Source organism: Lonchura striata, chromosome 2 (genome assembly GCF_050655825.1).
Source record: "Lonchura striata isolate lonStrDom1 chromosome 2, ASM5065582v1, whole genome shotgun sequence".
NCBI lineage: Eukaryota > Metazoa > Chordata > Aves > Passeriformes > Estrildidae > Lonchura > Lonchura striata.
Genome location: NC_140704.1, coordinates 13,058,442 through 13,071,634, shown reverse-complemented (window position 1 = coordinate 13,071,634; position 13,193 = coordinate 13,058,442). Strand labels below are relative to the sequence as shown.

General features: G+C 36.8%; 1 long non-coding RNA gene across 2 annotated transcripts in view; it reads left to right on the top strand.

Annotated features, from left to right (window-relative positions):
* The window catches only part of LOC146768116 (uncharacterized), a 175,488-nt gene that overhangs the window by 90,825 nt on the left and 71,470 nt on the right, over positions 1–13,193 (top strand). For both annotated transcript variants that reach the window (XR_014950574.1, XR_014950573.1), the window contains one exon: positions 1–13,193. This exon is cut by the window's left edge; it is cut by the window's right edge and continues 42,299 nt beyond it. This is a non-coding gene — a long non-coding RNA (uncharacterized LOC146768116).

The following is a 13,193-nucleotide window of genomic DNA, read 5'->3' as shown; positions in this document are numbered from 1 at the left end:
GTGAGGAGGGATAAACTCCTCATGACTTTCAATAGAGATTGCATGGTTTTGTAAAAGATCAAATCAGCTCCGAGTTACTGAGTGAAACGGTGAAATTCCTGGGGGGAGGTTGATGGCCTTTGTTATACTTGGGGTCAGACAGGATGGTCACTTCTGAGTTTAAACCTACAAGTGGAACTTCATTAAAAAGTAGTCGTCAACCCAATCCGACCTGCTTTTTCATGTAGGCTCTTTTTTCCTTTCTCTTCACTTTGGAATTTAAGCAAATGCTTATCAAAACTTTTAATTAAGTTTTAGCTGCACCCCAAATCTTGCATAATCCCAAGATCACAGCTGACATGTTCATTTGCAACCACAAGATCTGGAAACTAAAGTTAGTCCTTCTTGAAGTCAAAACCTACTACTACAGTTGAAAGGCAAGAATATCTAGGTAGTCTAATAAGCCTTTCTAAAATTAAAGAAAGAACATTGAAGCTCTTGTATCTATATAGAATATTTTACATAGAATGCAGGGAAATGTTCCTGTTGGCAAACACCATTTTTGTGCTTATGAGGAGCTACTTTGGTAGATCTGAGTTTGGAGGAAGTGGCAGAGATGATCTGGGTTTTAGTTTTGAACCAGAATTTTAAAAACAATCATAGGCTACCACATCATAACACAGTATGCCTTAAATTTTACATCAGACTTAATGTTGGATTCTAATCTTGTGCCACAGTGTCAAGAATAGTAGCTTTGTCTGAAATTAGATTTATTTAATCTGAAATTAGCCTTACCAAATATATATTGGTCCTGAGATTACATTGCACTCTGTGTCCTCAGGAGTAAATTAGGTACAGGCAGACCCCTCGTCCTATGAGGCACAGTGAGGTATCTCACACATTTTACCATATTACCAGCTGCAAGAATACAACACAAGGGATGAGTCTCTTCCTTTGTGTTGCTGGTATAGAATTATGGGTTTAGGGGTCCATGGCAAAAATGAATGACATGTTACTGAAAAAGAATAATGTTCCTGAAGTGAAAGGTAAAGCTGGATGTAAAATACTCTAAGAGAAACTGACCACATAGCCCAATGAGAAATATTTAAGGAAGGAAAGAAAAGCACTGGAAGGAAAAGTAGAGGGGAAACTCCATCAGAATTCAGATTGGTGGATAAGCTCCTCCTTTATTTAGCAACACAGGGTTGGATCACTACTGGGATGGAAGATTCAGCCAGCCATGCCAAAGACTGTTTAAGGTAACACCTCCTAGGAAAGTGTTATGACTTCTAGCATCTTTGGTAAAATTTACAAGACCAGCAAATTCTGTTCTGCTCCTGATGAAGGAATCAAACTTTTACTGAGGCTTCAGCATTTCAACACAGAGGTTACTATCGTGACATTTAAGCTAGCAAATCACTTTCACTCTCTTAAAATCTGGTTTCATTCTTTGAGTTACTTCCTGAGATGGTATGTAGAAACACTGCAGAAATTTTGCTGTAGAACAACATAGAGAGAGTGGCTCAGGAAATAAAACATATCAAAAGTAAAGTGGTTCTGAGAATAAAAAATTCCACTGAAGGAAGGACCACTGGCCAGGATTCAGGGTGGGTGGTTAGGGCCGTGACATGAACTGAAAAAGGTCTCGTTCAGACAGAGACACACTGGAGGTTACCATTCATATCAAGCAGACTGGGGACCTCTAGCTTGGCCTCCCACATTTTTAGACCTCCTTCTTTCTCTTATACCAGGTGTCTCAAAGGAAACAGATATCTAGCACAATCCTATATTATAGGAAAATATTAATAATATTTTTTAGGTCTAATCCCTCTCTGCCTGTGGCAGGAGGTTTGGAACTAGATAATCTTGAAGGTCACTTCCAAGTCAAACCATTCCATGATTAATGTGGAACACAAAGGGATTTGACAAGTTTCATATTTGCTGTGAGTAGAATTGCCATTTTCCATTCTGTTTTCTTTAAATTTTTTTTTTTAATTTTTTAAAAATGTCTTTTCTCTCCTTACCATACCAGAACATTTCTAAGAGCTATATTTCTAAATTACCATCTTCACCCTTTTTCCCTGGGAATCTGAACCAAACAAAGGTGGAAAGAAGTCAGAAGAATACCACCTGGGAAACTTTAAGGGTTGAGAGACCACAGACTTCCCAGATGCATACAAAACCTCAAGTTGCATTCATGAACTGTTGTAAGCATTGCCTGAGGGTCAGGAACACATCAAACCAAGGTTTTTATTCCAGTGGTTTTGAGGTTTGAGGTGAGTGTTGTGCTGCTCTGGTAGCATCCTGAGGGGTGGAGTGTGGGCAAACTGTGAGCAGGATTTATTTGCTCCAAGTGCATTAGTATACTCCTGAACAGGGGAATGGTTGTAGGGCAACTTTACAGTAAGGATAAATGTTCTTTTAAATGCAGATGTCAGTGGTATATTTGCTGTTGCTAGCATTAAGGTCTAGAGAATAATAAGAGAAGAAGGATAATATTTTATTATGGGTTTCTATTTCCCATTGACCTGTTATAAATAAAATGTCATGAATTATTTACATAGCAGAGAGTTGTAAATACTTCAAGGGAAATGAGTTAATTCACCATTCACATAATTTGAACTCTGTTATATAGTAGCTAATTTGAGGCCACACATTTTTTAAATTGTGGTTTAGAGAGATTAAAAAAATCTTAAGAAATTGAACTTAAACAACCCAATAATTATTCTGGTTTGGCTCTTGTACTTATTTCTGTATAAGAACTTTCAGTGATAGCTGCCAAATATTCAAAATAATTTACTAAAAAAAAAAATCATATCAGGGTAAGTGAATACCTATAAATAATTGATCTTTATGGTAGATTTTTCCCTATAGAAGACTAACCACCCAAGTATATTATTTGTATATAGTGTTTTAAATACAGCAGCAAGAAAAATTACAAATAGAGAAGCTAATTCTTTAATGTACATATTTATTTTTATTTTTTTTAATTTTTGCTTTTTATATAACCTTCGTATGTATCTTCTGCCCCAGAAGCTACATGGAGGAGGTAGAAAATTTTCCAAGTAGGAAATGAGATTAAGTTGCAAAAATTTTTTTTTTCTTGGAATTAAAAAAATGTAATGAAAATATAAAAATAAATATTTAGTTGGTTCAGTTTCATGTGGAAATTTAAAAATACTTCTTGTTTCAAAAATAGCAGAGTGACATTAAACTAGAGAAACACTGTGGTGGCTGTATCCTATTAGCATGTCTATTTTACTTCTGGGATGAGAAGACTAAGTGTACTTTATTGTTAGATAACTCTCCTGTGAGTGATAAATGCATTCAAATCTCTCTAGCTCTTCTTCTGAATTGGTTGCCCCAGGTTTTCCTTGTGCTGCTGAGATTTTATTTTTTTTTTTAATCTAACAAATATGTTGATATACTCAAATGAAAGGGTTTATATAAATGAAAAAGATTGTTGCTCTAAAGGTATTATTAGAAAGAAAAGGAGTTCTTTCCTTTTTGATAATCTCTTCCTTCCTTCCTGAATGCAGTTTTTATGGCATCCCAAATAGGCCTCAAGGTCACAGTGTGTGAATAATCTAAGACTGGGACTTTGAACTGGTTTTGAAAACTAAGAGGCTTGGTTGCTTTTTAACACCTCCTTATTTTTCCACATGTCCCAGCACATCTTAGCTTTGGAGCTATGCAATAAAGAACGCTCCCAATGAACTTTGGATTCTATATCTAAGCACTTCCCTTTCTTCCCTTCTTTCTTTTCTCCCCTTCTTTTCTTTTCTTTTGTTTCTTTATTTTTTGAATTTTTTCTGCCAGAAGTCTAATCTTATCATGCTAATGGCATGGGATGTTCTACAGTTTTTACAAGACACCTACAAATGTGATCAAATCTCAATACCCTTGTTCTCTGTGCTGAGAGTCTTTTTTTCTCCTCTTCCATTTAAGTGCACACCCCATGCAGCCCCCGGCTCGCTGTCAACATTCCTGGTGCTCAGATCACACCTGGGACCCTCTCACCGACCCCTTTCAAGATTTCTGGGGAGAGATGAAAACACTTGGAGCGAAACAGGAAGTTGAGCAAGTCAAAACACTGTCTGTGGTTGGGGTTATCCATTTGTCAGGAGCGCGTGTTTTCACCTGCGCCGCGCTGGGCAGGCAGGAGGCCCAACGCATCCGACCGCGGCCGGGGATGCAGGCAGGGAAGCGGAACTTGCCAGCAGCACTGCTCAGCCAGGAGCTGGAACTGGGAGCTCCTGCAGCCCACAGGGGCTGGAATGCTAGCTAGGGCTGAGCCATGCTTCATGCTTTCAGGGAAAAGAAAAAAAATGCCTTTCAAATGGCAAGAGTAAAATCTAGTAAAACTAGATCACCTCGTTTTGAGCTGCCTGGGTGTGGGAATCCAGGGCTTCCCTCTGGCTGCCCTGGCAGGTCTGGGACCCTGGCAGGGGGTCAGGAACCCCCTGGACAGAGCCCCCAGAGACACTGTCTGTGATCTCTGTCCATGGAAAAGAGGTTTCAATCTTACAGGATGAATTACCAGCTCTGAGTGTTTGATATAAGTAATAATTAAGTGTGGCATGGGTGCAAATAAAATTTTAGGATTCTAGATTAGGGGTTCAAAGCGGACAAGATGGAGGAAATTGGGTGTGTTTTGTCCTTTTTCTCCTTCTTCATGCCCTCCATGTTTCACTGTAATGTTGGCATTTTTCTGTTGGTTTAGGCTGGGGACACACTGTTCAACGTAGGTGACAGATATTGACACATTATTGTAAATCCAGCCCAAGGAGTTTCTGGTATTTAATGTTTGTAACATCCCACTGAGGGCAGAGCCCCACACGCTGCCCTGCAGGACAGAGCTGGGCAGGGCAGCAGAACATGTTAGAGATAAACAGAATAAACGACCTTGAAAACAGCACAGACAAATTATGGCTTCTTCTTTGGCAACGGGGCAGAAAGACAGAGACTTTCTACAATCTCAGAATCACCAGTACCTCAGATTCCGGCACATGGGAGTCCTCTGATAGCACTGTTGCCCATGAAAACTCTTATGGCTTGTGTGGTCAAGAGATGTCATTTATTTTGGACAGAAGGTTTACCTGTGTCCACATAAGAGACAGGAAAGAAACCATATGTGAGCCCTGCAGTCCATAGGAACATGACTTTTGGACCAAACTATTTTGGCATAAACACTAAAAATATTTTAAAGAATAATATCCTGTTGCTTTTGCACTTCCATTATATTAAACTGATTTCTTTACTCACAGTGGGATTTTAAATTAATTTGTAATTATACACACCATGAGGGGATGAGATAGAAATGACCCAATTACAGACCAAAAGGATGCCCTACGGCTATCTTCCAATTACTCCAACCATCTGAGCTCTTAAGCAAAATGATGGGCTTAATCCTTCCTTGGTCACATCTAATTGTAATTTGCCACTGAAAGCAATAAATTCACTTTCAAAATTCATTACCATTTTATAAAACTCTCTACTGATACAATTTAGAATAGAAAAATATAATGAGAATGGGTCACAATTGCAGATATCCTTCTACATTTTGGTCTACCCCACATGCTCTGCGACCAAGAAAGTCATGGCTTCTCTGCTGTGTCCCTGAAATGGTAATAGCTAGCTACTATCAGGCAGATTGAAAACATAAAATTATACAAACACCAGAAATGCCCATTAACAAGTGCCCATTAACAAACTCCCACTTTCAGCCTTAACTTTTGGCACAGTCTGAAGAGTTAATGAAGAGCAACATTTGTACAGATGTACTCACTTTAATGGTGTTTTCACTAAAATATTGCAATAGAACAGGAATAACAACTAAGATAAAGAAAGGGACCTGATACAGAAGAGGTCTGTTCTCTATAAAGTATCTGGTTGTTTTTTGTTCATTGACAGTTGTGTAAACTATTTATGCATTAACACAAAATATATTTTTTTTATTTTACTGCAAATTAAAAAAGCAAACGCAATCCAGTTAGTGAAATTCTAAGACAAGAAACTGTATTAAAAGAAAAAAAAGAAAAGACAGCTTGGGGTGGGGTGAAGGAAATTTCTCTGACTGGAGGAGGAAAAAGAGCTGATAGCCCAGTAATGAGGGTGCTTACATACAATCTAGGTGAACTACACTCAAAAACTTCCTTCTGTATTTCAGTCCCTTATGGAAGTTATAACCTTTTACAGAAACAGAAATGTCAACTGTACCAGCAAACAAAGTCAGTCTCTTGGTCAGGTGAATTTACAAGATACTATGTGTATATTATTTTTCTGGTCCATTAGTTATTTGTATGAAATAAATCAGCTGCAGCTGTTAAGATATGCAGAAACTCACTCCTGCAAACAGGATAGTATTTGGATGAGGGAGGTGAAGTTAACTTCAAGGATCAAGGTAATGCAGTACATGGTTTGGTGAACCGTGTGTAACTTCTGGGATATACTGAGTGAAAGGAGGCAGCTGTCTTTTCTTAATTTTCCATATGATATTTTAGACCCCTTTAATTTTTCCTGAAAAACTCTATCAGAAAAAAAGTATATTGGAAATACCAAAATGAATTGTTTGATAGCTTCAGCTTTTAATTTTGTTTTGTTTTAGGCACTTAACATTAAATAATACCTCACCTGAATTTTTTTTTTGGCTCAGGCTGATGATAGAGCTTTGTCTTGTTAGTTCTTGTTGCTATATTTTTAATAGACAGAGTCATCCTTTGCAGATTAACTGACTTGCTAACAGGCTGACATGGGAAACATTAATTTTGTTTGGTCTTTTAGTATTTTGCTATCTTCTCTTCAGCTGTCTCTGGAGATAGACTTCTTTATTTTGTTATTAATGAGGAATGGCTTTTAATAATCCTGTTGACTACTTCAATGACACTTCCTCTGCTTTTCTATTTGTAGGCAAACAGTTTGCATTTATTTCTGTTTACTTCGCTGACTGGAAACATACCTTTTGTATCTAAGTGAAAGAAGACACAGAGTTATGCTTAAGTATCTGTATACTTTGTAGTTATTCTGTTTGCAAGTTATTTTGGTCAACACCGAGTATTTAACAAGTGTCCTGTCAAAACTGACCCGTAGACTGGCAGACCTTGAGTACAGTTAATATCTTAGCTGTTGGTTGTCATCACTGCCTCACTCTGTTTCTGGACTGCTCTTGATATTGTTGTCTGGTTAAAAATTTGGAAGTTAGGGTTATTCCTCTGTGGAAAGGTTAAGGGTGAAGTTGTCTCCCTTTGAAGCACCTCTGTTTATATGTTCAAAGCCCTATTTCTCTGAACAAAAGGGAACTCAGCCCAATTCAGTTCCCACCTCCCGGCAGGCAGGTATTTTCCAGACAGCCCATGCAGTATCTCCAAAGATTCAGAGTGGTGCATCCCAGCCAAAGTGACTGCTCTCTCTCCAGAGGAGAAAAAGCAGGAATCAAACATCCATGTGTCTCTCCTGGTCTGTCTTCAGCCCAAAGACCAAGTCAAGTCTCCTGTGCAGACTGGGAGCAAGCAGAGCTCCTACAGATGTGCCAAGAACAGAGGCATTTCCAAAGACTTGGTTTGTTCTCAGGGACCCAAACCAAAAGTCCTGAGCTGTATTATTGATTCCAAAACTAAGATTTCTTGGAAAGAGTAAGATTGGGTAGGAGAGAAAAATACTTAAAATACTTTTGCTGCAGGAATCACTACACCTGTATGAAAATACAATCATTTATGCATGCAAATTTTTCTTCAGCATATTATTCACCCTATAAACCCTACATATCCCTGTGCTATTGTGACTACAATTGCATCCATTTTACACATACTCTCATGGTAAAAAAATATTTAGTGAAGAGAATTAAAATTACTGCTGGCTCTGACTTTGTTTTGGCTGAAAATATGTCTGTGTTTTGAATTTTTTAGGCTGAATTTACAGAACTCCTTCATACATGTAGCTAAAAATACAGTAGATAGCTAACTTCAGTGCAGAATAGAAGTGAGTTGTAGAAGTTTAAACTTGAATCTGGACTAGCAGAATTCATTGCTTCTATTCACAGTTAAAACTTCTGGTCTTCACTGCTAGATTCTCTCACTGCAATAGCCATTGCTCCATAATTTGCTTAAGTTATGTTCTGTGGTTTTTGTAATACATGGTTCCCATAAGCATGCACTGCTGTATTTGGACTGTAAAAAACGGTCTCTGAAGAATATCTCCAAAATATATCTGAAGGAGACACTGCTTCTCTGACTCTAATGCAGTCCTTATTATGTTAATGGTTAGCTGTGAGCAGGGTTGCACCAGGTCCATTCTTGAACAGCTCCACACATTTCTTTTTAAATCCACTAAAGCTTCCTCCTCTGCATGGTCCCACTGCTGACACTTATGTGAACAACCTCATTGATTTCAAAGTAATGTCTTGCATAAGGAATTAATTAATTGAGCAATGAAATTATTTAAATTACTCCTGTGAAGTGGTCCAAATTTTGTCCCTATTTTTGAATTCTGAAGTGGATATGTCTTAGCTCTGAGAAACTAGTTCATCTGATATGTGCTAAGATTGTCACCTGTAATATTTCATATGCATTTTGTATTTGCTGCAGTGTTTACTTCTCTCTTCATCAGAAAAGGTATACCTTTGCATGTATAAGTCTGCCATCTGCCTATAATTTTATTCCTGATAAGCTATGTGAAAAATTTATTTAATTTTCACAGCATTTTCTGCCGCATCCCTTAAAAATTATAATCTTTAGGCATTACAGTATTATTCAGTCACCTTCTGTTCTTACATAGTTAAAAGCATTTTTGTAGGTTTGTAGTCTTCTGTAAAATCTTCATTTTGCTTCTTTTATCTATTTTTCCAACTCTCTGATTTATGTATTAATTTTAGTGTGTTTTTTTAATCCTTTAGGGGTTCTTTTTGATTGTTCTTCTGTTTCCTTCTGTATCACTATTAAACATTTACTATTTTTGAACACTTAGAATTAGGTGTAACGAAATTCTGAGTGTACTTGATGCATGCTAATGTATTTTGACTTAATTTTATCCTCTATAATTAATTGCTGTGCTCTGCTACAATATAGCTCCAGTTGTAAACTGCTAGTTGAGCCCTGTTCAAAAGCAATGTCTACTTGAATTTTTGTGAGTTCTTTGATGATGATATCTAAAAAGTTCATAAAAGGTTTGTTTATTATATATGTCCTTGCAGAAAAGCAAAGGAAACAAATTCCTGAAAGAGAAATTCCTGGTTTATTTCCTTTATTAAGCCTCTACTTGAATGTCATAGCAGTGGTTATTAGTTCCTGTGTGTTGCCACCGCAGAGATGTTGGGAAGAAAACTTTTTTCCCCAAAAGCTCTATTTATGTATTCTAATATTCACCAGCTACAGCTGAAGCAGTTATTTGTCTTGTCCCAACCATAACTAGAATAAAAATGTGTCTTTAGTTCCAATAGTGGCAGATGGAATCAAGTTGTACAGCGGGTGAATGCAAACCCAGATTCAGTGCGTGGTGCAGCACATGTCCCAGAGTAGGATGCTTTGTGTGCTGGCAGTAGAAAAACTTCAGATTTCATTACAGGTGCATCCTTTAGGATGGCACGAGCACTGGCACAGAGCACAGCTGTCAATGGGATGTGAGAATGAAGGACAAAACTGCAAGTGAAAGAATGCAGTCTGTAAAGTGTCTTTACAGTATTTGGAACTGAAGGGTCTCCTGAAAGTGATATGGCAAAAAAAATTTTCAGTTCTGAAACAGTGTGAGAAAGTATATTCCAAAGTTAACTTATTTGGAAAAACTTAAATATCCTGATTTTATGATGGAAAATGGTAAAGCAAAAAGAGAAATATCCCTAACACGTTAGTAATTATGTTTGTCTAGAAAATTTTTTCTACTCATTTTTATTTTTATAGGAATTGGAATGTTCTTGGGAGAGTTTTGAAAAACTTTCAAGGTCTTATAAATATTTGAGGGTTATCATTTTTACTTTGTCTCTCCATCTTTCTGCACATTTTTTTAAATCTTAAAAGAGAAATGGAAAAAGAAAACCACATCCATTTATCAAAATATTATGTGTATTTATATCTTTGAAAGTCTTTAAAACCGAAAAACAATTTTGGTACTGGCATTTAACTTTAATTAAATTTTCTGTCGTGTTTTTATTTATTATAGAAATAAACCGCTTCACAGAATACACAGGAAAAAAAGAGGAAAAAAGCAGTCTCTTACACATGGAGTCTAATTGTTTATTGTCACTATTGATAGAACAGTGGACTCATTTTAAGTCCAACAAAAGAGACAAAATGAAAACCTACATATCAGGTGTACAAATATCTGATATGACCTTGAACAATGTTGCACTACTAATTTCTTTATCAGGTTCAGAAATCATGGTCTTACACTGGACCATGTGGAAAGAAACTTAGGAAAAATTTTTTCGTTTTCTTGTGGGAAGATGTTTTATCAGGAAATAAGGCCTACCACTCCTTGTTGAACTTGCTCCCTGCTGTTCACAGGAATGTGTTGCTGCAGTTCCTTCAGATGCTCACAAGGAAATTTCAAAACTCCTCCAAGCACGTGCTGTTATTGGTCCTGACCTCCACAGAAGTGGTGGCATTACTGCTCCAGTCTTGTGGTCCTTTGGTGACTTCTCCAGCCTCTTTGTCCTTCCATGAGCATAGCTTTAAAGAGGAGAAACTTTTCCAAACTGTTGAGGTTGGAATGAGATGGCTAATTGCAGAAAATGGACATTCCCTCATTAGGGGACATCTGTATGTGTTTTTTAGATCACTTATGATTTGAATTCTCATATTCATTGGTTGGGAAAAAACTGTTTGACAGAAGTTCCCTAGGAAGCAAATGTTTCCCTAAGGAGCAATGGGTTACCTGAAGAATGAGAACCTACCTGAATTTTTTTTTGAGGAATTGATTGAAAGTAGCAGTTTTTTGACCATGACGTTTTTGACAAGAAATTTACCAGTTTACTGGCGCTTCTTTAGGAGTTGAGAAAACAAACTGATTTATAGTTCTCATTCACTTTACGTCTTCAATTTAGCAAAAGTATCTGATGTGGCAGGTTTAATCATTGTTCTGACAATTAAAAGATAGACTTTCCCAAAGGTAGTGTCATAATTTTACCTTAATCTTCTAATTATATGGTGTGTATGTGTCTCTGCGTAAATTTTGACTCTGATGCCAACTTCCCAAGTACTTTCTTGCTTGAGAGAATGATATAATGCCTTGAGGGTTGTGATATCTAATTACTGAGAGCTTTCCCATCTTTGCATTGTCTAGACTTCAGTTGCATCTTACACCAAAAACCTTGAAGATCTCCAGATAAATACAATACTTTGACTAGCCTGATTTGTAGGAAGAACAATTTTATGCTAGAGCGTAGTGAGCTTCCTTTGGTTTTCAAGCATTTTTTTTCAGGCAGTGTAATGTGAAGATGACATGAGGATGGAATTCATTTGACTAAATACAAAAGTCCATGTATGTAGAGCTTTGATAGAGTAGCTTCATGTGAGGTTGGGTTCTCAGTGTCTCAGACTTTGTTCATAAACACTATAGTCAATGCAGTGATTCATCTCATTCTGAGGTAGCAATCTGGAACAGGCTGGTAGGATTTTAAGTACTGAGATTATAAAATTGCAGAATCCAAAAATTAGGTAAAATAAATGCCATCATGACTTAGTGCGGTAAGGTTGCACTGATATGAAAATCCAACACAAATTGCAAAAGAAAAAGGGGAATAACTTGTAATACCCATTAGCTTTATTTGGTTATGTTTGCTATATGCTGAAATAGAAAATGTTATTATTATACATTGTTATTTGTTTGTATCAAACATTTTGTGTAATATTTGGAACCTCCCTTGTGATCCTAAATAAATTTAAAATTATGAACTTTTTAAAGCAAAGGATCTAAAAGAATAAAAAAAAAAGCTTTTATATTGGAGAGAGCTCAGAAAGGACAAATATGCATGATTAAGGGTATAGAAAAATTGATTTATGAAGAAAGATTAAAGGAGCAAAAAATATATACTGTAAGCTGGCTGAGGGCTAACAAGCAACATGATAATCCTCTTCTGATATTTGATGCACTTAAACACCAAGAACAGAGAGGAAATTAATATTTGGGTTAGATTCAATTGGAAAAAACTGTCCAACATTGAAGTTAGATGTGTTTTACTTCCATGTTGCCAGAAAAACCTATGTGCTGCAAAGAGAACTAAAGCTGAAAGGTGAGATTTATGATTTGTAAGAGGTGTGAAGCCAAAAAAGTCTACCAGAAATTCTTTAAGAACACTTTATATTTTAATATTGAATTATAAAAGCTTTTCAACCAGAACAGAATGAGACAATTGGTACAAATGGATCTTAGCTTTTGAGGTTTTTTTTTCTTTTCCCACAAGAAAATGAGATATACCATGGAAAGATCTTGTCTGGTAAAATGAACAACTCACTGACCCAAGAAGACAAACTAGTCCATTTTCACATATAAGTTGGATGTTCTTCAATAGTCTAAGTTGGCCAGCAGTTGCTGACCACAGAAAAAATGGCTGTCTCATGAACTGCTGCATGTCTTGACACACTATACAGCTTTAAATAATTAAGCAAAAGCAAGTTTATTATCAAGAGAATTGTCATCATATAGGAGACATAAATTATGTGTTCCAACACTCTGCATAGCCTCCACTGATATGGCCATGTGTGGTACTTCAGTTGACCTAATTAAGTGGGTGGATGAAATATCAGGAGATAATATGATTTGAGGAAAGGATCTCCACACAGGTCTGGTAGATGAAATTGAGCTGGGAGAAGGAGTTGTAGGACCATGCACCTGGATTTACAGGAGGAAAGAAATAGAAGTTGTGTCCTAGGTGGTGCATGAGTTTTTGCTTTGTGAGCTGCAGCAGTGGCTACATAGCTATGCACAGCCCAAACCCTTCCCTTTCCCATAGGATATATGTAGTCATGTGGCAGAAATTTGTTTAAAAGAGTCAGCTGAAGAATCCTTCTTCTTTAGTAATTTGTATGGTTTGTCAAAACAGGATTCAAATATTGTCAATCATCTTGAAACCTAACTAGTTCACATCTTGTGCTCTGAACCTATCTATCCTTTTGATCTTTTTGCCTTAAGAATGCAATGCATGAGAAATATATAAACTTTAAAGCCAATGATAAATGTCAGAAAGTCCTTCTAAAAAAACTTGAAGAATTCATCAGTGTTCCATG